The 26,835-nt window shown below is 43.8% G+C and overlaps 1 protein-coding gene across 6 annotated transcripts in view; it reads right to left on the reverse strand.

Annotated features, from left to right (window-relative positions):
- LOC311009243 (receptor-type tyrosine-protein phosphatase delta) overlaps window positions 1-26,835 on the reverse strand; it is a 309,638-nt gene that overhangs the window by 189,076 nt on the left and 93,727 nt on the right. For all 6 annotated transcript variants that reach the window (XM_084003278.1, XM_084003277.1, XM_084003282.1 and 3 more), the window contains exons 5-6: window positions 8,184-8,256; window positions 4,894-4,993 (exon numbers count right to left, since the gene is read on the reverse strand). The gene's annotated coding sequence lies outside the window, so the exon portion shown is untranslated. The remainder of the gene's footprint in view (window positions 1-4,893; window positions 4,994-8,183; window positions 8,257-26,835) is intronic.

Raw genomic sequence — 26,835 nt, forward strand, 5'->3', positions numbered from 1 at the left:
TTGGCTTGCTGTCTAAATGGAAGAGACTGAGAGAGAGAGAGGGAATGCTTTTTTGTTCAAATGACTTAAGCTGCCTACAAAGCTCTTTGTAAAGCTGCATGGTTATGAAAATTCCCTGAAAAGAGAAGGAAATGTTGATGACAGAGAATCACCTATATGCCTTTTGGATTTTTCTCATTATGTTCTGCAGACGTCGTGATTCCTGGGTTCACATTTGAGAGTCATGTTGGTAAATTTAACAGGAATTTAAAAAAAGAATATGCAGCTTTCTTTGTACTTCAGGAGAGGTACTAACATCTGTGAAGCAGCATCCAGATTCTTCTCGCGATCACTCCCGTCACAGTGCACATGAATAGACTCCGTCCCTCCCAGTTTCTTTATATTTGCTGCCTCTGAGAGGGATTCTGCCATCTGTGGTATGAATATGAAAACGCCTTATACATAAGCTAATCAGGCATGTTTATTTTTTTTCCTCTTGTCGAGTCGTGGGCTTTCACGTTTGCGAAATGTGTATCCCGTAGTTAATCAACGAAAGCTGTGAAGTGAAATCACTGAAAAAAAGGCAGGGCACGCATCCTCCATCGCTTTGCTTCAACGTGGATACGACGGCAATGGCGGCGTTGCGCTAGCGGGGAGGGCCCGTCGGCGGACTGTGTGATGTCGTGAGAGCGTTTGATATACAACAGCACAGTAGGAGGAAAAAAGAGAGGAAGTGGGATCGGAGACTACAGAGCCAAGAGACACTTTTCTCTTTCACTCTCTTGCTCCCAACTGCTCCCAGTGCCAGAGACATGGGCCGCTGCACAGACAGATGGCGAGGAGGTGTGTGTGTGTGTGATGCAGGAAGTGTGTGTGTGTGTGTGTACACGCGAGTGGTGGGTGGTGACGCCATTCGGCTTTGTGCAAGTGTGAGAGATGGAGTGTGAGAGATATAAAGGGGGGGGGGGGGGGGGGGGAAATGCACTGCAGAGGTGTGTGAGTGGTGACTTTCTCATGCGGGCGTTCATTTAATTCCACATCCTAATAGCTTGTGTACTTCATTACCGCGGCAATAAAAGTTCCTTTGTGTTGTCACTTTCCGCCCCGGCCGTCATACTGCGCAGGGGGAGACATTGCAAGTAAGGGACCTCTCCTGATGACTGGAGGCTGCACGACTGGAAGAGCTGTGGGTGTGAGGAGGGCGATTCCGTATTGACAGACTGCCATCTACTGGATTTTACTGTAATTTCAATACAGTGTGTTTTATCACCCCGACTCCTCCGGCATACAGTATATGCATACATGCATTTCCATTCAATGCTTTTGGATTTATTATGCACATATCTAAAGCGTGGCAGACGGAAAGCAATTCTCTCAGACGCTGACATCATCTGTTTGTTTTACATTCCTCCTTTCTCCCTTTAAATGATTATTGTCACACATTAAGAGAATGATTAAAATCCACAGCGCTGTTTAAATAATTGAAACATATATAAATATGCAGGTTGCATTTGCAACTAAAGCGATACATATGTTCTCCTCCATAACATGGAATAATCTCAATTACTGCAACGCGGACGTGGATATTTAATGTTTGCGTGTGAATCTGCGAGGCTATGGCAAATAAAAGCAAATGGAAGCCAATTTAGTGATGGGAGGTAAATAGCGCCGCCTCAGATTGGAGCCACTTTTGTGGACAAATGGTGACGCACAGCACCATCGTGTGGTTGTGTCACATCGGATGAAGGTTGACACAACATCATCATTTGCCTGGAAAAAAAAAAAAAAATAGGCAAATGTAGAAATGTGATGATTACATTTGAAGCCAGGATATTCATCTTCAGCTAAAACGGCTAATGGCGTTGCCCTTAAAGGGGACACTGAATTGGAATATATTATATTGTTAGTACAACAGTTGTCTTTCATTCCTTGTGGGGATCGTTAAGGAGGGTTTAATTGAACGGATAGCATGTGGACATTTACGATATATCCATTCTTTATTTATATATATGGATATATGTTTGCAATATCACGAGGAACACTGTAATAAATCAGATCTAGAACCAATAGTGTGCTGTTTGTATGCACTTTTCCTCATATGTGTTTGCTTGACAGTGAGATCTTTTAATGCATTTCAAAAGGCACCGGCACCATTACCTGTCACGTGACTAATGAGCAGCCCGTGTGCCGTTAACGGCCATGAAATATGCACCGCACTTAAATACCTCATCCACAGTGCCTTGAGATAAACCCATGCATTTCATTAAACGGCTCGGCTGCAATATCATTCCTCCCCTCGCAGAGGAAATACGGCGACTCACCTATGCTTTGTTTCCTTATAATCACAAGAGCACTGTAATGTTAGAGCATTAGCATGTTTATTATGGCAAATTAGGGAATGAATTTGGTCGTCTGAGCCGAACCTGCGGCTTCACAGAGCGCTCGCCGTAGAAGTATGGGCTGTATTTAAGCAAGTCATTTGGAGGTTATCATAAGTTGTCACTAATCATTTAATATTGTCCTTTTTTTTTGTGTGTTTTCCTGATCTACTATGGCCAGTACTTCAATCTCTAATCCTGTCTGTTTGTGGCTTAGTAAAGATTCACCCTGGGAAACCGCTAGCTGCTATCTGACATGAAACAGATTTGATCCATTTACCAGAGCATATCTGTCTTTTTCAGACAGGCATTTTTCAAAAGAAATATGTCAGCAGTCTGGGGATTATGCTTTTTTTTTTTTTTTTTTTTTTTGCTAATCACCAGAGGACCCAACCTGACCGGCATTTCTTTGGTTTGACGATGCAGTACGCGGAGCAAAAGCCCCTTTTTCCATTTAGATGCTTATTTTTTTTATCTTCTTTTATTCTCATTGTGTTGGTACAATCAGATGCATTAACCATTAACTTCACGCTCCGCTGAGCTACATGATTTTCTCATGCAAATGAAAAGTGATTCAGCGAAAAAAAAATTTCAAGCCAAAGATGGACTAATTCCACAGCCTTGTTTTACTGATGTTGAGCGAATAGACTTGTCATCATTCACCCAGATTTGCTCTCTGAAGAGCATGAGGAGTTGGCACGGTTTGCTCTGCTGGTGGATAAACCATCTATCAAAGCTTCCTGGAGGTGAATATTCTGTAAAGATTTAGAGTACCGACTCCTGACAGCACTTCCACTCAAAGAACTCAGCTGTGTTCTTTTACGATATACTGTTCCATGTATCATAATTTCCATCTTGGGTGGCTTTTATGCCCTCACTCTGGTCTCGTAGGTTTTCTTTTTTGTCGCCGTCGTTTTTTACTAACCGACTGTTGCTGTAGTGTAATCACACAACATGTGGGATGAGCGTGATGGATCCCCGGTATCGTTGGTAGTTATTTGTGGCGGGGCCTATAACCGCTATTCCCCAGCGACAGCCTATCGCAGGAGGTGAAGCTGAGCGAGATATATTCTGAGGCTGGCGTAAAGCCACTGGACTTTGCAATAATTCATCGGCCAAAAAGCCCCTGCATGTACTCACCGTGCAATATTTATACGCCGGTGAATGTGTTTTCTCAGCTATATCATCGCACAGGCCCAGAGCAGGGATTTTCTCTTCTGAGAACAGATTTCCGTGTTTCAGACCTTGATGGAATCTGGGAAACAATCTTCTGAATTTCTCCCATGATCGCATTCTATCTACTAGCAATGATGTATGTGGCTTCTGAGCCAATGCCTACTTTTCAACTCTCTATATATCGGAATGTTTTTAATTCCTATATCGAATCTATATTTCTAACTATAGTTAATTTGGCAGAAAAATGAAAAGACAGAGACAACAATGATGTGTACGCGTTTAGCGCTGAGTTGTGTGTCTTTCCCTGTGTTAGCTCGTCCTCATATTGCCTCTCACTCTATCCGCTAGATCCCTTCCAATCCAGTCCGAACTCTCAGAAGAGTTTTTTGTCTGTTGTTTGTCTGCTTTGTTCTTGATTAGCCGTCTTTGTTTCCATTTCCCATTTTTCTCTCTTTATTGTGTTGTTTCATTACAAATGCATTATCTCCTTCCTCGGAGAGGCTTCACATGAAATATAAATGCTTCAAAATATGGCTTGAAAATATTTTTTTTCAAAGCCGAGGCGTGTTAACAGCGAGACAAAGAAAAATGCATTTCTTTTTTTTTCTTTTTTTTTTGATTGAACACATTCTTGCTAACGGTGCTCTCTTTAACATTCAAGTGAAGCGCACATTTAAAATGTTCATATGCAATGTATCGCGTATAAAGTTTCTAAGTAAATATTAAATATGTTTGGACTTTGAAAGATCACATTTATCCCTCAGTGTTGCATGAAATGAAAGTTGAATAATCCAACTTCTGATTCTGTTTTTCAAAGTTTTACAAAAGCAGTCAAAGTTGAGTGTGTCTCATGTTATTATTTGTGTGTGTGTGTGTATTGGTTTGTTCCACAGAGTCACATAACTTTAAATAGAAAAGGTTTTTGGTGGTTTGAATTTTAGACCTGTCACTCATTTAAAAACATCCGATAGTTGATTTTAAGGGATATTCAAGTAATGATGCTCTTTTTATACCATTCACAAAAAAAAATCAAAAGCTACAACTTCATTTAAGAGCAAATCCTTTGGTCTATAAAAGGCTCTGCTACACCGTTCTGTGGTTTTTCAATGAAAATGCTGTTCCAATTTACTCTGAAAGCCGCTTTTCTCATATTAGAAGCTTAAAGTGAAGAGAAAAATGCTTCTGCTTATTTTGCAATTAAGCTCTTTTTTTTTCACAAGGATTAATGAGATTAAGTCATAACTAAATTAGCCACCGCAAATGTTAAGCCCAAGGTGGAAAACCTTGTCTGAGGAAAACAGCATCTCTAAGGACGGCGTGGTGTAATGATGAATTTGAAAGAAATACTCGTCCGACTCACCAAGACACGAGGCTCTTCTGTTGGGTTCATGCAGGTGCCACCATGCTGCCGTTTCACCTCGCCGACTCACCACTGAACAGAACGCCCCATTTGCCCCCACCTAGGAGACGGGAAGAAGAGCTTCATCTCAAACAATTGCAACACAAAGCTTGGTTTTAAAAAAATACATTATGGTATGACTGAAATAATGCCAAATGAGTTTCTACATCTCTGTCGATAAAGGCGTCAACATCAACTAGCTTCAAAACACTGTTTGCCTCAGAGGTTTAGTCCATCATATGAAAGCAAAATAAATTGGCAGGTGAAATGCATTTCTAACATTGGTATATTTTCAATAGGCTCTTTATTTATTTACTACTGCTGAGAGCAAAAGAAATAATTGTTATGGGCGAAACAAACAAATTTGTCAAATTTGATGTGTTCATTTTTTCCCCCACTTCCCATGTTTTTTTTTCTTCTTTTTGACATTGCACACATATTTGACTCATATTTGCAAAAAAAAACAAAAAACAAACCCTGAAATATTGTGGTGCTACCCTGGGGTGAGCTCCTAGCTCAATATAATCGTCCAAGGTCAATTTAAAAGAGTCCACTTTGAATCTCGGTGGCATCCCCTTAGTGCTATTAGAAAAAAAAGTATCCTGAGTGTTTTTCAACTCATGAGGCCCTATTTGCATAGAATTAACCTCTCAAAAGACATATTAGAGACAGGCCTTAAAGCTGACGTGCCTTTGGAATAGCTTATGTGCATTTGCATAACGTTTGCCTCCTGCACAGGTGATAAAGCAGTATTAAGCCTGGATTACAGTATTTGATTTTATGAGTGTGCGTGCGTCTGTGTGTGTGTGTGTGTGCACAAAGAATATATGCTTTAATACTGTGTACCTGAATATGTGCAAATGGGAATCTGTTTTGGCTGTTTTGGCATGCCTCCCATATCGCCAGCAGGGCCGAAGACAACGCTGCGCTCTGCCTGACTGCCATGTTCCTCATGTGACCTCATGAAAGTACAAGTCCCTTCAAGCGCCGCAATAAATCATTGCAGCCGGGGCCGGCCCACAACACATGCTTAGATGGGCACACACGCATTGCGCGCACACACTTTTTTGCTAGCCATATCACACTATATCAAATTTAAGAAGTAGAGTATGGAGATGCAATCATATCGAGTGCCCTGACCCTTGGAGGAAGCTGGATCCAGTAGTCAGTTGGACCACAATGGAAGACTTCTCACTTATGGATCCATCTTATGGATGGATTTACCCATTTTAGTATCCTTGAGCATAATAATTAACCCCTAACCAACACTCTTAGAAGTAAAGGTGCTTTGAACCGAGCATTACAGGTTATACCCAGAACCTCCTATGAAAGCTTCTACAGAGAGCCCTTCTATGGTGTAATGGTTCCACCTAGAACCCTTCCATTAGGTTCTAGACTGAACCTTTCTGAACCTTTCTGCCTTCCTACACAGGGGTTCTACAGAGAAAAATAGTCTTAAATCAATATGATGATCAAAATCAAGGTCCATAATTCAACATATCACTAATGCACTTTATATAAGTGGTATAAAGTAGACTTTGGAAAGTTTTTGGCTGCTGAACCCATTGCTGTTTTAAATGAGGTCACCTGCTACTTCTGCTTTATATAACACAACTCCATGTGACAGGTGTAGGGCAGCTATGTACCCATGGTTCTCAGTATAATGTGCTACAATGTCATTTAACAAGTGTCTCTTTGCAAAACAGCAGATTTAATCTAATGTTTTGCCTTAATGGTTGCTGAACAGGACATTGGAATGGCCTCCGACAAGACTAGGCGACGGTGACAATTTAGCAGCTGTCCTTTCGAATACTTCAGGCACAAAGTTGGACTAACTGAGTTATCTGTGTTTAACTGTTTTTGTCTTGCCTTTCCACTGAAGCCACATTTGTTCCTGCCATCTTTAATCTAAATCACTTTGCCACCTGAGCCTCCGACACGTTTTCTCAAATGTTCACAGTAATTGCCACGAGGGACAGAGGGCATCAAATGTGTGAAATGCTCTGAATGAAAAGCGCCATTGCCTCGTAGCGTTCACACTCACCTATTTAACACACTTGGGAGTATATTTGAGGCTGGCGGTAAAATAAGACGAGGGCCGTATCCCATTAACGAGACACTGGGTTGGAACCGGGCCCGCCATAATTTGATCTCAAAACAGCCCTCTGCAAGTCTTTCCCCGCAGGTGCGTTTGATGTGTTCATTAGATATCCTATGGACATGCAGAGTGATGTTCTGATGTATTCGGACGAGGGAACGGTAACTTGCAGCAACACAAAAGCTCCAATTACGGCTGTACAGCACGAGGCCTCTGGGAGAAACCACGGCACCAGTCATTGATCTGAGAAACAGCTCTGTCATAGACGCTAACTCCACTCCGGTTCCAGAGGACATGATTGGACTTCTAATGATCCAAACTTGAACATCATTACACTGATGATAACGATGAGGAGGAGACATGCTGATTTAATGCAGAAAAGTTTATTATTATTATCTTATTGGTGATGTTTCTCAGGATGTAGCCCCCATGTGTTAGCATGTGTGTGGTTTGGCCTCCACGACATGCTTAAAGGCACTTGTCAGTCATCCGAATGCTGTGTGAAATGTGAGCCTGAGTGTGGAAACAGAGCTCTTGTAAAAGCAGTGGAGCAGCAGCAGTGGAGATCCCTGTACTCCAGAGGGCACCATTAGCACGCTTTATGTGTGTCCCTATGCTGTAGCACAGAGCGATACCAGCGATATTTCAAGCAATTAAGCTTCAGTCCAGTACACTAGTCAGCCAGTTGGCCTACTGAGGGTATGTAAATGTTGTTAACATTCTTAAAATGTGATTAGAACACGACAATAAGCCGTATTGAAGCTAGTGAAAAGGGCATTTACTTTTATATAATTTGTTGGGAAAGGATACTTTTACTCTTAGCTTGGAAAACAAACTTGTTTTCCAAGCTAAGAGTATTACTTCATATCAAAAAATAAAAGTCAGGCAGCCAAGCCAAACCTATTTACCGTGACTGACCGATAGATCATGTGTTCTTTCCTTACATTCATCCATACTAACAACGTTCAGTTCTTTGACCCTTGATTTGATTTCTATAGCTTGACGTTATTGTCTCGTTGATTTTTTGTGATGGGTGCACTGACATTTGAACACTGAAAATGGGGTTTTACGTCGGTGTTTGTCATAGATGGAAAGCTTTATTGAATAATACAATTTCAAAGAGGTTTTCCTCTTTTTTTTTTCTGTATCTTACCCGTTTGGAATAATGATTTGCGATTGCTGCTTCGGACCAGAGTGATGAAAGAAGACAACTCCTCGGAATATCCCTGGAGGAGAAAGAGAAAGCGAGGTCAGGCAGAGTCATACTTTGGTGTATTGTATCATTGTCCATTCACAAGCAAATACTCAAACCATTGTTCCCCTGCAGTCACATGTTGAAGTGAATGGAGACCAACATACCCTGTAGCCACTATGCATTGCTGTGTTATCAGCATAGTCCCATTAGGGTTTGGAAACGGGCTCCGTGTACTTTGAGGAGGTGATTTTCCGTCGTGCATAATGAGCGCTGCTAAAAATAGACTCCTGCATGAACGCTGACAGTGTCTCCACCACATACTGGAGCAGGATGTTTGGATATGTCTGCTTGTAAGTAATCATTCCTGACAGTGACTCTCTCTCTCTCTATCGTGCAAACCTCAGTTGTATGCAAGAAAGCATGGATATGTGCCCGACGCTCACGCACCAACATGCGGCCTAGCGATAAAACCACACAGCGCACATACGGCGGGACCTTAATTGATTGTGTCAACTGCTGGGTTCAGATTGATGACCGGAAAATAATAGGGCGGCAAGGGACCCTAAATGAGCACAGAGGTCCTCCTCATTCTTGAAAACGCACAGACACGCTTTATCAAACACACACATCAATATTAACAGCCTTCCCGTGTTTACCTCTGAATCGCCAAGACCAGAGTGAGGCTCCTTGGTGGAAAGCATGCACTGAATCTTTGTGACTATTACCCTCAAACGTCACAGTGGCGCCCAGAGATTGAGAGCACCCTGCCTGTGTTCCCTTTGCATGACAATGACAGCGATAATTGGACGTCGGGCACTGTCGCAGACTACTGCCTCCTAACTCCTGTCTCCTATTCTGCATCTTCAAATCACTCCACATGTGAATCTTTTCTGTGAAGCTTTATTTGCATCCGTTATCCGACTTCCCTTTTTTTTTCTCTCTCTTTCTACTTTGCCGACACACTTGATATGCAAAAATCATATGTTTACTTTTGAGATCAAAGTTTCTTTCTCCCTCCCCTTTCTTCCCCCAACCCCCCCCATCTAAAAATGGCCTCCTTTCATTATGCAAGCCAACAAAGAGCAGCGTCTGCTCACACGGCCCATTCCAAGCATACTGATTAATTAGCTTGTATAATTAGCTTAATGATTTAGAGAAACATGGCCACGCCACCAAAGAAGCTATGCTAATGGAGCGCTATCTATAGCAATTACAATGCCTATAATTTAACACTAGTGGCTTAAAAGTCAAGATAACCGCTGTGGGGGGGAACAAAAGGGGTGTGCAGTAATCGATGTAACATCATTAGCCTGTGTTTTCTCCATGAACACCGTTGTACTTGTGAGCTTGTGCAGTACGTAATGTGGTTTGTATTGAATAATATTTGTGCACACACGACTGGAAGACTGAGGGCTAATGAAGCGTTCTCATTTCTCACCATGGGAACCAACTTGGGCGCTAGCGAGCCGCTTTCTGCACAAAGGCTTGAAACGTGATGTAAGATGCTGACAAACGTGTCACAAGGAGCGTTAGCTGTGTTCCATCCATCTCCTCGTGCCATTTCTAAGCATCCGTTATGTTAACTCCTTCCTCTGTGTGAGCACATACCGTAAAGTGTATGAGTTAGGGCGTTCGGTTGCGGACTTTTACAGTTTCCATTAAATGCGAGTCAAACCAGACAGTATCTCGGCTCCTTGACAGTAGCATCAGCATTCCTGGCTGCACTTCAGACATAAATCGCCCGTTTATGACCTTCCCCTGAACAGTAACCAACAGAGACACCAGCTCCACTCGTAAAAACCACCAGAATGTTGAGGTGGAGGTGAAGAAAGATATGACTTATCCTTACACAACTTCTAAAAAAAATGCCAGTTAAGTTGGTGCTGTTATTATAATAAAAAAACGGTTGTTTTTTTGTGCTCTGATTGAACGCCGGCGGACATCACAGCCAGTCATTAATGATTATTTACAGAGCACTTTGCTGTTGACAAAGCGCCGGAGTTATGGCGCCATCGTGCTGGTATGGACGGCGTAGGAAATGGCCTGTGGAGGGTTAGTTCAATATTTATTGCAAGACCACTAAAACCAGTTTTAGGCCTGTGACTAAAATTGAGTTTGATACTGCAGAAATGTTACACAGTTCCAAATAGAGGCTGATATTGAACACTGAATACCCGTTGAGGTACAATGTTCACCGCATTGTTCCTGACGTTTCTTTCAATATCCTTTAAGACAAATACAAGTTGAATATTGTTGCACATTTTCGTGATTAAAGTTGGTTTCAAAAAGGAGGACTAGAAACTTCAGCGCTGACACAGCGTGGAGTTTTAATAACAGTGAGGATCCCATCTGTTAAATAATTTCCGAGAACACGAGCGAGGCGGCGAAACAAAACTCTGAAGACGGCAACTCTCTCCGTTACGCGCTAAGTACGAATCCGAAAGCCTTGGCTTTATCTCGCGAGCCGTTTCAAGTGTTACAACACACTTCAACTTCCTGAAGTTAATATGAATTATCAGAATTCAACAACAGGCAAATGTGTCATTAGGGTTCACAGCGCTCCCCAAACACACTAATTGCTCCGCGATGATAACAAGCTTGTTTGTGTCTGCCTGCGTGTTGCCAGCAGGTGCGATGCTATTCACTTGCGCGAGCTGAACATCACAGCCCCCGACTTTGACACCATTGTGTCAAAAACTCTGTGCTCAGCTCGTCAGCCGTGGTGCGCTGGGCCCAAACAAGCCAGCTAAAAATGAGCACTTGGGAAGTGATCTGCCTTTTCGCTTCCCTCCCTCCTCTCCCTCCCTCTCCCTCTCTCTCTGTGCCAACAGCTGCCTCTGTGGCACAGGGTGGCGTCACTGTCAGACGTAGATGGAATGAGTTATATAGCGCACCACGCGTCTGTTCAGAATTGGGCGTCAAGGCGGCCCAAAAAGAAGACGTGCCTCGGATGGGAGGATGGTTTTGATATTTGAAACACATTTGCATAGGTTTTGCAGTTGTCGGGCCGCTGTTGACGGGCGATCACATTTGCCATGTGAGCTGTCTCCAGTGAGAAATGTTCCCATTCAGACGCAGAGACACAGATTCTGAAAATCACGTTACGCAGCAGTGGCTTTTACCTATGAGTTATGTGCATGTCTAGCATGATTCTTCACGTGCATTTGTTCGCTCTTTGTTGCGCAAACTTAATGTGATTGCTGATCCATACGAAAATAGCCAGTTTTTTTGCATGTTTGACAATTTTGAAGCAAACTAAATTCTTCTTGTCCATGTTTCTCCCAGAATGAAGAATGATGAATGCCGGAGGTGAAGGATCGGTGAGTACAGACGTCTTCGTATGGTACCTTCCCCCTTGTCTGCAAAGCCCTCTTATCAGCAGACCTTTCCATCACGCGGGAAACTTTCCATCACGCCGAAAACTGCTCCTCCCCAAAGGCTATCATAATCTGCTCAGCATGCATAACGTTAATCGTTCAAATATCTCATCAACACAACAGGATAAGCATGCTGTCAGTGCAAAGAGGGGGGGGGGGAGCGCGAGAGATAATGTGTGGTCGGCAGAAAGTGAGAGGAGGTGCAGTGGAACAGGAGGAAGGGCTTAGGCGGTGGAGGATGAAAAGACAGAGGGGGCTAAAGGGCGAGAGATCAGACGGGATGATGAAACTGAGAACGAAACAGGAGGATGCAGAGAGGGTGGATGGGGAGAGGGAAAACGCATTAAGGCTAAAGTGGGAGAATTACACGAAGGGAGCGGAAAGGAGGGTAGGAAACTCTACGCCTCTCTATATTCTGTCCCTTTTTTTTCCAGTCAGCTTTTGAGAAGATGATAGCATTGATCATCTTCATAAAAGACCGCTTTTCCTGTCACCATATCACCTCACATCATTAAGATGACTGGTTGAGTTGCCTTAAAAGGTTTCTCCCGTGCCGGGGCGAAGGCAAAGCCGTTGGATTGCCTTCCGCATTCTTGCCTCCCCTTCGTTTGACGAGACCGCTGACAAACCTCAGACTTCTTGAGTGTCCGTCATATTGATTCCCAGCCAGCTGCCGTTATAAGATCACATTTAATGAAAGGGGGGCAAAGTCCGGGAACGAAATCTACTCGAAATTGGGTTGAATTGTGACCCATCTGAAAGGCAGTGGGTATATTCACATGGATCAAACTCCTCTTGTAATTGGAAACACATGTTCATCAATCAAAAGCAGATAATTCCATTACACCCATCGCTTCCATGACAGATAGTCTATTCCTATTGTCCTGATGCATTACTTCTCCGAGGCTCCCACCCCCAGGTTTCCCTAAGGAGCTCCCATCTCAAATCTCTGGGAGGACGGATGAAGTAAATAGATTTTGTTCTCCAGATCTCTCACATTTCCCCCTCTATAAATCCACTTGTCGCCGCATAAATCTTTGGGAAGTTTGGGCCGCCCTGTGCCTCTGCTTATTAGCCAGCCGGGGATCAATTTATCACCTTTGAGGACAAAGAATGGAGGCATTTGGGGATTCTCTCTATCCCTTTGATTTATGGAGTCGGAGGAGAGGCAGGGCATTTTTGGGTCATGCAAATTCTCCCCAGCACAAGTGCCTGCCCCTCCTGCCTCCTCTTTTGTGCTGAATTAATTTCTGTGGCGGCGAGAGGGAGAGTGGAATCTGTAAGTAAATCAGGTGGTTGGAGTGCGAATGAGAAGTTAAGCTTGTTCAAGTAAGTGATAATGATGGCGCCGCGTAAATGCGAGGACCATGTATCAAAGGGAATTATCCAGTTTCAGCGATGAGGTTGTTGGATTCCACTGAATTTTCCAGAGTCAAATGCATTGCACGGACAATTCTAAGCCTTCACCACTAGTCTGTGCTATTGGTCTAGCAAATCCACCCTCTGCTATTGTGACCCATTTTTCCCCCCTCATGTAAAAAGAGCTGCAGGAATTGTGACCGCCCCACCTCACCTGCGCTAAGTGGCTACCTTGTCTTGGCAGATGAACTACAGTGCCAGGCTGCTTGCTCTACAACTCCTTCATTTGTAATTGTCCTCATGTAAATCATTGGCTGGGGATGGGGGGGCTTGTGGGTAATGTATTCCTTGTGAAGTAGAAAGCGGCTCCAACGAGGACGAGTGAGCGTTGCTGGCTTTGCATAGCGGTTACAGGGCAGGTCTGAAACATTGCATCACGTATTGTTTGGTATACAAGTGTGAATCCAGTGTGATTCAATCGCGTATCATCAGACACGATATGAAAAAATAAATAAATAAAAAAAAGCAGGGGCCGGGAAGAAGAGGCTTACAAAAATGTCAGAACACTCCTAAGCTGTGTGTTTGTGAGTTGACAGGACTACGTACACATCACAAGCGTGAACACACACTCTGAAGTCGCTGGCTTTCCGTCTTCTACGAGACGTTCACAACTCACTCGCCACCGTCTTGGCTCTCGTCCACGCTCAATCTCTCATCACAACAAATGAACCCCCACCGGCCAGCAGATTTCTCCAACGCCTACCAGCACTGCCACATCTTTGTCATCTTCCCTCTCCCGTCCTCTCTCTCGCTCTCATTTCCTCTCCCCTTTCCTTCTTCTTACCTTTTTTTTTTTTTTTTTTTTTTCAGTGTGTGTGGCAGAGAGTATAAGACTCGCCGTTTGCTGAGTGGGCAGTGGGGAGCGGAGGAGGAAAGAAGAGAAATAGAAAGAAAGACAGAAGGAGGAGGGAGGAAGAGAGTTATCTAACAGGATTAAAGGAGAACAACGGAATGGAGAGCACTTAAAATACTCATGACATGAGCCCTCTTGCAAAAAGGAGGGGATGAGTAACAATGGCTGAATCACTCTTGAGGCTTTCTGTCTCTACACAATGTGCTCCCTCTCTCTCCTTCTTCCTCTCTCTCTCTTTCTCCGTCTCTCTGTTAGCACCTATGGCTCTCGTTCACTCTCCTTCCACCGGCCCCTTTCAGCCTCATTTTCACTTTTCCAGAGGATTTGATGGATCTCAGAGGAGTCGTGTTAATAATGAGAGGGAGAGGGGGAGAGTGGCTTTAATTAACCAGTGGAATAAAAGAGGTATTCAATTCAGATGGAATGACAAGAGCTTGCACTGGCATTTACTGTAAGCCGTGGGTAGATAGTGTGTTGGATAGAGGTGGAGAAGACGGATGAGGGGAGGAAATCAGGAGGGAGACTGGGTCGAGACGAGAATGAGATGATCGGGAGGTGCAAAGAGAAATATCAGGTTTCAGAAAGGAGATCAGGTGGGACAGCACAAGCGTTGAATGATAGGCAGATTTATCTAGAGATTGAAAGGAAGAAAATAAGACATTTCTGGCAAAAGGCACAGCAATGCAGTTTATAGCCAAGGGCTGTATGAATAGATGAAGTATGTCCTGTCAGGAATTGGGCTAGAGCAACTGCTTGGCCCACTTCTGTCCCAAACCAGGGAGCGAGAGAGACGAGATGAAATGATTTTACAGCAAGGCCAAATAGATTTCTTAGTTATCTCTACCTGTCTGCCACACACTCAAGTGTGTTTATTGAAATGTCGACGGCAAATGGGAACAAATAGCTCCCCACACACACACACACACACACACACACACCATACGGGAATCAGAAAGGTGGAACAACATGACAAATTTCCTCTGGGCGGATCGAAACTTCCGGCAGAGAATAGCACTTCAAACGATCGGCGTGCCTCGCCAGCTTCCCTGCCAGTCTGACTCACGAAGATATCAGCCGGCTGGCAGCTCGGCCGAAATCTCACACACACACACACACTTGTGCACACAGGTGTGGGAGCACACAGGGTTTTGCATAAGTACACACAAGCCTTCCTCTACTGTACTCCTCATCTCACACAAAACACAAACAGCGTCCTCCACCTCTTTTAAACGTAGACATCCTTTTGTCCAAAAACTTGACAGTCGCCTTCAATTTTGAGCATCTTTTCTTTCTTTTTTTTTCTTTTTAATGCAGCAAACGAATGTGTTTACACTTGCTATAAAAAGATTCCACTTGGCGCATAATATCTGAGGATGAGATCTCTGGAGTTGACACTGCCTCTCTTTTTATATCACATAACAAACATGTGACGGCGGTGGGAAAGAGACTCTCCAGCCTTTTGTAAATAGGACACCATCTGAATATTTTACTCGCGGCTTGTGCTTAGCGAGCGTTCGTACTTCTCGAATCGTTGCCTCTTCCAAAATGGAGCGGGGAGTAAATATATGAAACCATATGAATAAATGAGACTGTGAGAGTGCACGTGGTAGCGCTTGTGTATATGCACATTCAGTGTATTCTGTCTGTCTTCTCGGCAAGAGATCTTGTGACCTTGATGGTTCCGTTAGGGAGGAATTGTAATGACAGTAAGATATGCAGAAAATAATGACGACGATGGCCTGCCTGGTAAATTGACTTGAGAGATTTGGCTTTTGGTGGTGATTCTCCAAAGAGGAGTATTAAGGAGCTTCTGGGATTTGAAGTCTAAAGATAAAGGCGCTGTTACACCGGGGATCTGGGAGTGCCTCAACATTCAGCTCCGTGCCATGACGGGAATCATTAGGCTCAGAAAAACTTGATGGAAGAACTCAATGGCATAATCAGCTGTTTACAATGGTAGTGGAGGAGGATGGGAGAGGAGGAAGAGAGGATTTTTTTTTTAGTGATCAGACAGCACTCTGACATATTCGGGATCCTCGCCGACACACTGGTGAAGTGTGACAGCGAGGGACAGGTGGGAAAAGCAGAGAGAGGGGTGGGATGCAAAGGCGACAGATAGGGATAGAGGAACAGAGGAGGTGGTGGAGTGAAGGATTGAAGCCAAAGTGGGAGGATCAAGTAGAACGAGGAGCAGAAAATGGACCGATGTCCTGAGAACCCTCTCAAGTTCACTCAAGTGCCCTTTTGCAAGCGCCGCTCCGACACAGTTGCTTGGCGGCAAACAGCACAGTGGCGGGGCAAACTCCCAGGTGTGGAGGTTTTGAATGAGTATGACCTTTTTTCTCTCTCTCCGCAACTACCCCCCCGAGGCTGTTCCTGTAAATAAGAATGTGTTCTTAGTCAACATGCCTCGTCTGATAAAGGATTACGCCTTAAAGGGAGCGACGGCGAGGGGGAAAGAGCAATGGGGTGAAGGAAAAAGGCATAAAGTCGAAGAAAGGAAATGGAGGAAGTAACAAATGACGTGAGGGCGTTTGAGCTTGAGATACGGGGAGCAACATTTACATCCAAGTGAGACGTTGAGGTCAAAGACATGCATGCATGATTGCGGCTGATCTGAGAGCTGTGACGGAGTGAAGCGCCTCCCCTACACACCTGGCCATGACTGACGGCATGCTAAAGAGGAAGTCACGTTGGGAGGAGGGATAACGTGAAGGAGGGAGGCGAGACAAAAAAACATCAAGAGGCAGCGCCGGGGGGATGGGGGACGGAATATTAAAAAGTGTGGAGTGCAAAGTGAAGGTGGTGCAGCGAGACAGAAACACGGGCAGAGAAGGAGAGACAGTCGGGAGGAGCTGTGAATGAATATTAGCGAGAGGGCTATTCACCTGGTGTTGATATGGATGAGGGAGGGAGGGGGGGAGGGAGGGAGGGAGCAGACTGTCTAAAAGTGGAGGAGAGTGTGCAGAAGAGAGATAGGGGCTCTAACTCTCCTCTGGGAAGGTCTGAAAAAAAAGTGAGGAAGACAGGTGAGATAGAGAGAGAGTGAATGGGAGAGAACTTAAGGAGGAATGTGGGATAAAAGAAAAGGAGAGAGCAGGAAGGAATATATTGGAAGGAGAGCAGAGATAACAAAAAATAAATAAATAAAGGAGACAGAAGGAGAGACATTCCGAACAAGTCCAAACTATCGCGCCGGAACACACTTATCTCCCAAAGTGCAGACAGTACATTATCGCCACTGGCACTAAAAAACACCCTGCATCATCAATAAGTGAAATCTGGGCGCAGGTAAACATGACGCAGTGTTTTTCCAGCTCTGACAAAAGGGGGGAGCGCGGCGGTGTGAGGATACGGCCGCGAGGACGGTTTCTCATTATCTGCCCACGTGTCGGTTATTAACGCGTTGTCCGTCGGAACATCTAATTAATGCAGGCAGCCAAATGCCAAACCTGATGAAATACCGTGATGAGGGATTAGCTGGAATAACAAACGCTCTGACCGGCATAACTTTGTCTCCCTGATTAGGCGGCAGCTCGAGAGGAGGGGAGAAGTGTTTCTAGATCACTTAAATCTCTCTTCCACCACCACCCCCTTTTTTTTTCTCTTTTCCTCCCTCTCTTTCTCCACCTACCTCCACTTCACTGTCCTTAATGAAGACTTTTCCCTTCTGCCATGTGCCCCCATTCTCCCTGCTTCCCTCCCCGAAGTCGCTGAGTGCAGTCCTAATTCCATTTTGATAGATGGAGAGGGGAAGAGGCCCATTAAAAATGGCTTTGCTGATTGTGCTGCTCCTGTATTTTTTCTGTCTTGTTTTTTTTCAGTGTGTGTGTGTGTGTGTGTGTGTGTCTGACCAAGTTTATTTTTCCAGCTGCTGTTAGTTGAAGGGTGAATAAGCATTCGGTATGAGGGGGAACTATATTTTTCCGAACATTGCAATGTTTTGCAACAGACGTTTGCCCACTGATGAATGTAGTATTACATTGAGTGAAAGGGGGATCAGGTGTGAGAAAAATGATGATGCTACTTAGTAATAGAAAAACTATGTCCAGATTGGCAAAGGTGGAACCTTTCAGTGTGAGGAGAGATATACGTGGTATTTACTTGAGAATCAAATAGCCTTGGTGAAGAGGAGTTACGGACCAGAACAGAAAGCTCTGTAATACATTGCTTTTCTTTCCTGGAGGCGGGTGTCCTCCAGCAAACCAAACACAACCAAACCAAGTGCCCTTTTTGTAGCGAGAACACGCTTTTACCACATTGTCAGAGGAGCAAGCGTTTGCTGTCGAACAAAGAGCGGCATGTTCTGCGATAGCAGGAGTGTTGACTCAAGAGTCATCGGGGACTTTAAGACATGAGATCAATCAGGAATAGATCGACTTGTTATGAAGTACTAATGCTCTTTCCAAGAATTACATGACGAGATCTATACCTCGTTCCTGTTTGGTTATTAGATAAAAGCTACACCGATCAGCACCTCTAAAGCTCATTAATAACACGTGGTATCTCCCCTTTAATAATTTATACACAAGACACAAAATCAACCCGTTTTAAGGTTTTATTGGGCAGAGGTGTCAAAAGTACATGCTATACTCAAGTAGCAGTACAATTACATGTGTTCTAAACTACTCTGGTAAAAGTAGAAGTACTGCTTTAACTTCTTTACTGAGGTAAGTGTGAAAAAGAAAAGGACAAAAAGTCAAAAGTAAAAAGTGTCCCTATGGAGGACATTTCTACAGGCTGTCTTTTTTTCCCCATTCTAACTGAATTATGAGTCATGTTAAGAAAAGTCAAAATGTAAAGAGTAAAAAGTATTGATATGTGTTTCAAAATGTAGGATGGAAAAAAAAGAACAGGAAATACTCACGATAAGTACAGATATAATTTCTACTTAAGTATAGTAAGGAAGTATTTGTACTATACTTCCCACCTCTGTTATTGGGAACTAATGACTTCTTTGAATGAGGTTGCCAGGCAACCACTGCAGGCTATATGCAGGCTATATGCAGGCTATGCATTTTCCAAAACATCAAACTATTCCTTTTAAACTTAAAAAACACTGTATTCAGCAAATATGGACTTAAAATAACACAACAGCTGGGAAACTTCAAACATATTATACTGTAGCATTAAGGCTCCACCCAATAGAAGCTTGTTCCTCAAAGGGAACATTTACACTCACACTCAGCGTTTCTCGAAAAAACACCTATTAAATGAGCGTATGACACATTATTCTGGCTCAGAAAAATGACATTTTGTAATTGCCAATTTACAGCGTGCGTCACTGTCTATGAGCATAACATAAGATATGGCTCTGACCAATAGTGGCACAATGGTTTGGAGAAAATGTGTATATATTTTGACATTCTTTTTGACATAAAAACAGCGTTTAACCTCAATTCCTCTGGTGTTTGTCATCAGAATTTCTGATTTTAGTTTACAGACAAAAATAGCTTTTCATTGTATTCAATAAAGTAAGATTAGCTCAGTTATCCATACACACAAAATTCCTTTTTTTTTCTGCAATTTCTAACTGAAACGATTCAGAGAGGGTAACAATGAGCAAGAGAAGGATTAACCGTCTAGTTCAAGAACTCTTCTGTCAGACACAAAGCAGACGGAGATCTCTTTTACATCTATGCAAAAGTAAGTTCTGTTTCATTAAATCCTCAGCAGCAGCGCGTCGGTATGAATTGAGGCCTCAGAAACACGATTTTTAGCTTTCATAACGTTTCCAGCTCTTGAACATGACAGTTGATCTGTATATTGGCAGCCTTCCGGTGGCTGATATTAAACTCAGCAACTCCTCTGCATACTTCTAGAATGACATGATTGATGCCATTCTACTACATCGCCTGCTGAGGTGCACTTTTCTCTACTATTGTGCTCCAATATTGAAAGATAATAAAGTCCCCATCCATCAATGTTGTGTACAAAACAAATATCAGGGGGAAAGTAAATGACTTTCGTTTGCTGATAACAGCGTCGTTTAATTGAACACTTAGTTGAAATTCCCTGTATTTTTCGAACAACAAGTCCAAAACGCAAAGAAATCCCTCTGAAAGGACAATGTGGAGGGAAAAATCCATCTAAATATTCACATATCTTAAAATGTCATCAATGAACCCTGGATTTTTTCCCAACCCACCCAATATATCCTCCTCTACACCTTATTCACAGTTTATCTGTATAAATACCTTTCAGCTGCTGTGTCCTCCCACATGACATCCAATACGCATAATTGTCTCCCACTAAAGGGCTCTGCAGCACAGACGCAATCTCACACATATCTCTCATGGGGACGAGCACACCTTTCTGCGATCTACGGGCCACGAGCATCCGTTTAAATATGTCAAGGTTTGCAACCTACACAGATGCATGCCATTTTAATGCGTGGATGCACAGACACAGGTGTCTAACAATGTAACCGAGCCGTAATCCATGCATGATACCACACACACACACGTTTAATTGAAAGGAATATTTCAAATATTCATATGCCAGCTTCAGATGTCTCATTTTGTTGCTAAAATTATCATCCTTTTGTTCATAAAAGCCATTCAGTCCACCATTTATGGCGTTGCATCACCAAATTAAAGCGGGAATGTGAGAGGATACGCATGGGAATTGTCTCTTCATTGTTGGCATGTCTTGCTCGGAGTTTGGTTCACTCTCACGCTCTACAGATGACTGTTTCTTCTTTTTTTTTTTCTCCCCCGGTCCTCGCTGTGCACACAATGCCGCCAATTAGTTAATGGCGGACAGTGAGGCGAGAATCCAACCTCTTCGCTTCGAACTTAATTCCTTCACATTTGCAATTCAAGGCTGTGAGGAGAGTGAGGGGAAAGTACTTAACAAGCCCAGCGCATATATGATGATGGCCCAGGATGTGACGGTGACGGGCAGCGTGGCAGAGCAGACCGCTTGTACGTAGCGCACACACACATATACGTGCGGAGACTTAAAAGCAAATATTGAATTCACCTGGCACCTGACAGACACGGCAACGCAGCGTGAATGCCGATATGAGCGGCGCCGGCAAACGCCAGCCTATGGCGGGATGTATTTTAATTCATGTCTGCTTTGATGTTCCGTGGAGTTCACGGGGCCAAAAATCACTCAGAAGCAAAACATTACTTCCACACATGTAGTCGACGGATCCATGCGTAAAGCTGCTTTATTGCATATTGAATATCGTGAGGTGGGGTTACAGGGTTGCCCAGCGATGGAGGACTCCGTGGCATGGAGCAAACCTCTCCCGAGGCTTCTTTTCCTGCGTAACTACTCCCACGGCGAGTCCTCCGATCCATCGATGGCGGCTAATAAAACTGTAACATTTGATACATTTACTGAGTGGGAATGATCAGCGTGATAAATACGGCAACTAGTAGACTGCAGCAGCGGTGTCCGCTGTAATTGTAATAGTAATGGTGCAAGTCTGTGTGGGGATGAGTGCAAATGGAGCCCGGAGAGTGAGCTGCATGCTCATTGCCTGGACGGGAGCCCTAGTTAACGGCGGTAATGTATTCTCGGGCATCAAAGGCTCAAAGTTGAGAGTTTTAAAGGAGCTCGTCACTATTGATTTTGTGCGAAGAGTTGCTTCCCAGGTTCATTATATGGGAGCTCTCAGCCCTTACTTTAGGCAGCGGGGACCATTGCACAAACAACAGGGAGCTCGGGGTGAGCATCCCTTTGTTGTTTAGAACAAAAAATTGTTTCAACCATTTTTTTTTTTTTTTGCATTCACCGGCTATAAAGTATAAGCCATGGCTAATGAATGCAATCTGAATGACTTGAGTCCCTGGGGTTTTTCACAATTAATATACATTTTAATTGAGCAGAGAAAAAGGGGACCATTTGCCGCTAAGCAGTACAAAGAAGGAAAAAAAGGGGGGATGGTGGCTAAGATGTAATTGCTGAGCTTTTCTCAGTCTCCCAAGGAGAAAGTTTTTTTTCTGCTTGTCCCCTTTGAGTCTTCAAACCTAAAGAGCATGCATTTCCATGTGCTTTCTTTGGGTGCCGTCATTCAGTGTAAAACGACTGAAAAAGATGTTGCATATGCATCAGTAACTTGAGGTCGTCGGGTCCACTTTGTGCAGTAGGGGTGTCTAAAAGCATGTGCAGATGTAATTATGATGTGTGTTATACGGGCGGCCTTGACGGTACGCATTAAAATTCACGCATAATTGATCCAAACATCAAACAATGTATTGAAGATTTGTATTAGTATGGAATAGGAGTACCAGAAAGTGTTTCTTCCTACTCCTTTTCAACATTTATTTATAACTGTATATTGTTTTTTGTTTTTCATTATTATGCGCTTTCTTGTTTTTGTTGTTTTTTTTCTTTAAAATCTATTTTTATATCTATCTGTATTATATATTAAAATGCACAGAATGTCTCCTTGAGCAGATGGCCAATTGTTTATGATGGACTTGGAGAGTATTAGACAGGCAAAAGTGTTAACATCAGTGCGGGCAATCAATATCTCATTAGGGCGTCTGCTTTTAGTTCATGTTTTGTCGCTTTGCATTCTCCACACGCGTTATCGGATCGGCAGCTCCGGCCGTTTGGTGGAAGGGCACGAGATAGAGGAAAATGGCCCTGCACTGATCTCAGCGCGCGCGCCGCTCACTTGATTCAAGTCCGTCATCTGAGGATATGATCGGCGGTTTGAAAAATATCCCAGCAGCACAACTGGTTCACCCTCCTGTATTTCTAGCAATGCCATCATTTTTAGCGTATTTTTAGAGCGAGGGAATCAGGGACGCGAGATAGCTAGTGGTGCCGGCACACTGGGAGATAATGCAGGATGAGCCCCGGGCATAGGAGGGCCGGAAAACTCCTCTTGTCACTTTAGATAAGAGGAAGGGAATGGGACCGGTTGCTGAGGGACCGGCTAAGTGCTTGTCGCTGTCCCTTTAGCTTTCCAACAACAGTGCATCTGGACAGGCAGATGCCCGTCTCGCCACAATCAGGTGCGTATGTGGTGCATTCCCATGCGGTCTGTTGGAGGGCAAGGTTGATGAATGCGGGTGTAAAGTCTGCAACGGGATCGTGCTTCGGCTGTCACACTTTTGAAATCCGAACCCACACCCTGCAGAATCCTGAATACTTGGGGTGATATTCTGTTGAATTGTGGGATTTGAATGAATTGAAAGAGAATTGGAGCTTAAGCTATACCTTATACCTTATATGGAGATACAAAAGTACCCCTTCAATTCAGTTCAATGTAAGCATTGATCAAGCTATTTGTAGGGACACCTCGGAGATATACTAAATGACTGAATTGTCCATATAAACACTTGCTTTACTTTTTGTCCTTCAGGAAAATCTAATCACACACTAAAAATGCATTTCTATTCCCTTTAGTGTTGATTATTGATTTTGCTCGCTGCTGTTTGCCGTGCTGCTGTTTTCGGGATGTGTATAAGAAAAGCGGCTCAGAGGGATGTCTTTGTAAGGAATCTGCTGTGGAATACTTAAAAGGGAAGTGATGCTTGTGTCTGGCCACGCTCGATTGCTTCTGTCTTCAGAGACAGAGTATTAACAGGCGAGGTTTCTCTGCCCCGTGGCAAAGACGAAGCCTAGGTCGAACAGTGCCGCAGTCGCTGTTAGTATGGAGGTAAAGAATCATATCGGCTCTAATTACTGCTGCTTAAATCCAGAGTGATTACAGCACATTTCATTATTCAATTTAGCACGTGTGATCTCATCACATCGCTTTCACTTTAAGTGCTGTAATAATCTTCCCAGAGGGGATTTTGTTTCATGAAGTAAAATGCTTGAATTGAACCGAAAGGGCTTTACCTCAAGTCAGAAATAAAATTCATTAGGAAGTAAGTAGTGGAATGGCGGCAGGTGAAATTGCACAATGTGTGTTTAACCTTGCGGGACATAAAGGCTTCGGAGGAGGACGAGCTCCATTACTTAAAGGCATGACCCGCGGCTCTTTACTTATCGGTGACGTCTCGGGACACGTTTTGTTTATGATGAGGCTTGATTGATAAATAACCGCCGTCACACAACCCTATCACAACTATCTTTCAGTGGAAGGTCAGGTGCTCTCCAAACTGTGTTTATTTTTGAAGGTAATTGCATCAGATTGAACGGTGAAATACCGTCAACCTCCTGTCGGTCCCCTCGGAAGATTAGCACCAAGGCCGTGAGCGGGATCGATCAATGTGCCGTCCGGTGCCTGCCTGAGGGATGGGAAGGTCAATGGGTGTGATATTACTCAAGTCGGGGGGGGGGGGGGGGGATCTGTTGTCAGGGCTTAATTTGGAAGAGGCTAAATAATCGGGATAGTTTATGGACGAGGATAAGGGAGAGCGACATTAGCGATAAGGCGACACAAACACAAGAGATCAAGAGCTGGGTGGGTGACTGCCAATCTTGGGGGAAAATATCAGTCCATAATGCATACACATTATGCACTGATATTTTCATAAGTAGGTGGACATGATCCCATGCCTTCTTTCCTCTCGTTTCAATGGAAGTTGCACACATTTGTGTTCCCTTTGGTGCGTTTTTTTCTTTTTTCTTTTAATGCTGAGCACATCCTCTGGCAGACTCAGATCATCAGAGAGAAGGAGCTGACTAATCTCAATCCCTAAATTTATTCATGTTCAATAAAAGCTATTCATCAGCTTAAACCCGCCTCTAAGTTCAAACTAAATTTGAACCACCTGGGAGGGATCTAAATGACTGGAAGGCAGTGTGGTTAAGCAGCCGCGGTGGAAGGAGTGTGAAAGGGAATGGCAGGAGAGAGCAAAGTGTCCCCTGAGTGTGAAGCTCTGCAGAGCCAGCAGGCGGGAGGGTGCATCTGTTAGCGCCTCTGTGTGTGTGTGTGTTGATCAAGGCTTGGCTATCGTCCAGTCACTGTAAACAGTATTACAGGTGAGTCGCCTTTGGCAGGCCGTTCACATTGATTATTGATTGGTTAGCGGGATGAGGGTGGGGTTCGGGTGAAATGATACTTCCAGGTCCACGGATGGTTAGACAGAGAGCTGGGGCCGAACCCTTCGAAAGAGTGCAATTTTCGAATGGCAGAGGCACCAATTTAAATGTTTAACTTTCTTGATTAACAGCGTGTTAACAAGTTTAAAGTGTTGATTTGATCAGGTATGACAAGCGTGGCCTGCGAAGGTAATTAACATTAATGCCGTTGCTCGGCAATAAATTAAATAAACCGATGATAAGAGTGAAACCTCCACTTCTGCCTGTTTAAAGGAGCTCGATGGAGGTTTCTTGTAAACAAAGGAACGTCCTGTTCACATTCAGTGTAGCTCACCAACATTGATTGTGTGTAACCTTGAGGTCTAACGAGGATAATCAAGTATCCTCACAGAGTATTTGCCTTACAAGTGATTACCAGCTCGCAGGTTTCTTCGCTTGTCAGGTAGCTTTGCAATTGTCAAGCCTAGATTACGGACGGCGTGTGTAGAACACTTGCACTTTTTAACCATATATCTATTTTTGGCTTTAATCGTCACAATGAGATATTTGACACATGCGTGGACCGTCAAAAAAAGAAAGACAGGGGCGTTGAAGGCATGAAGGCTTCACCCCGGAGACCGGACCATGTCAAATGTGCAGTGGACCATGAGACCGCACTCTCCACCTCAGTTACACCATGCTGTCCCTCTCAGGGAGACACACACCCTCACATCAACAACAAGACACACCTACTGTAGGCTGGAGATGCTTAGTTTTTCTTAATTTAGAAGTCCGCATGCAGTTGAAATATACAACTTGTCACAAGCTTTTAAGAGCCCATCAAACAAGCCTTGGATTCAAGTGTTGACTTGACCTCCCCACCTTCAACTGCAGAGGGTGAGCCAAGTCTCCCTGTCTCCCCCTACCGTCCCTGTCCCTCCCCGTAACGCCGGCGAATGGGAAATCAGAAACATCAATTATTCCAGTAAACAAGTTTGGCCATGTAGAACATTCAATTATACATTAAACATTAATAACGGTGGGCTTATTTCACACATCCATTAGATTGTGTTAAACATGGATAATCAATCTTATTAATAGAGCTTGAGTGACTTTTCTTTTCAACCAGGAGCTTAATCAGGGAATTCTAATGACGCGATTGGCTGACATTTCGCTCCGGAGAGAAGCCTCGTGCGAGACGTGCAGAACAAAGAGGCGAAGCCATGTTATGGACAAAAGAAAAGCAACCTGATGGCAAGACGTGGAGGAAAAATATGCCGTGAGACACATTGAGAGGGGAGGAGAGAGAGAGTCTGAGGGTAAGCTGTCGGAACAGGAGAGACTCTACACTATGAGTACACACCTTTTTAAAGTGAGTGTTGGATGAGCTACGGTAGTAAGCCCCGTTTCTTTGTGAATAATACACCTCTGAGACTCGGCAGTTAGATCTTCACAAGCCTTAAAAAAACAGTGCAGGGACTCGACGCCCGGCGGTGGTTAAGCAAAGCATGATATTCATGCTTGGAAGTCTACTAGTTGTTTGCTTTAGCCCTCTGTGTGAACACGTTTAATAGGAGGATAACGGCATGGATTCCAATTCTTTAGCGTTATGCATTATTTAAATGTGGTCAAAGGGTATCCTACTTTTGTTCGTCAGGTTTTTTTTTTTTTCATCATAGATTTGAAAGTATAAAATGACTCACTATTTAATCACACTGCGCTGTAAACTCATATACTGTGCTTAAGAATGTACTGATTGGCACTTTCAGCATGTGAAGATACAGCGTGTTAATTGTTGCGGACAACCTGGCCAGTTTTAGCTCTCTTCCTGTCTGCACTTGTCTTCATGTCACCTTGTGTGCTTGGAAAAAACGCAAGAATGTGGTCTGAAATATGACAGAAAATTGTATCGATTGAGTTCAAGGCCTTGCTTTAGAGCCTAGCCGCTGTGGACATGAAGCCATTTACACAGAGGAGAGAGCATGTAGAAGTGTATATCTCAAAATCAGGTATCCTTTCATCT

Source organism: Eutrigla gurnardus (assembly GCF_963514095.1).
Source record: "Eutrigla gurnardus genome assembly, chromosome: 23".
Classification (NCBI taxonomy): domain Eukaryota; kingdom Metazoa; phylum Chordata; class Actinopteri; order Perciformes; family Triglidae; genus Eutrigla; species Eutrigla gurnardus.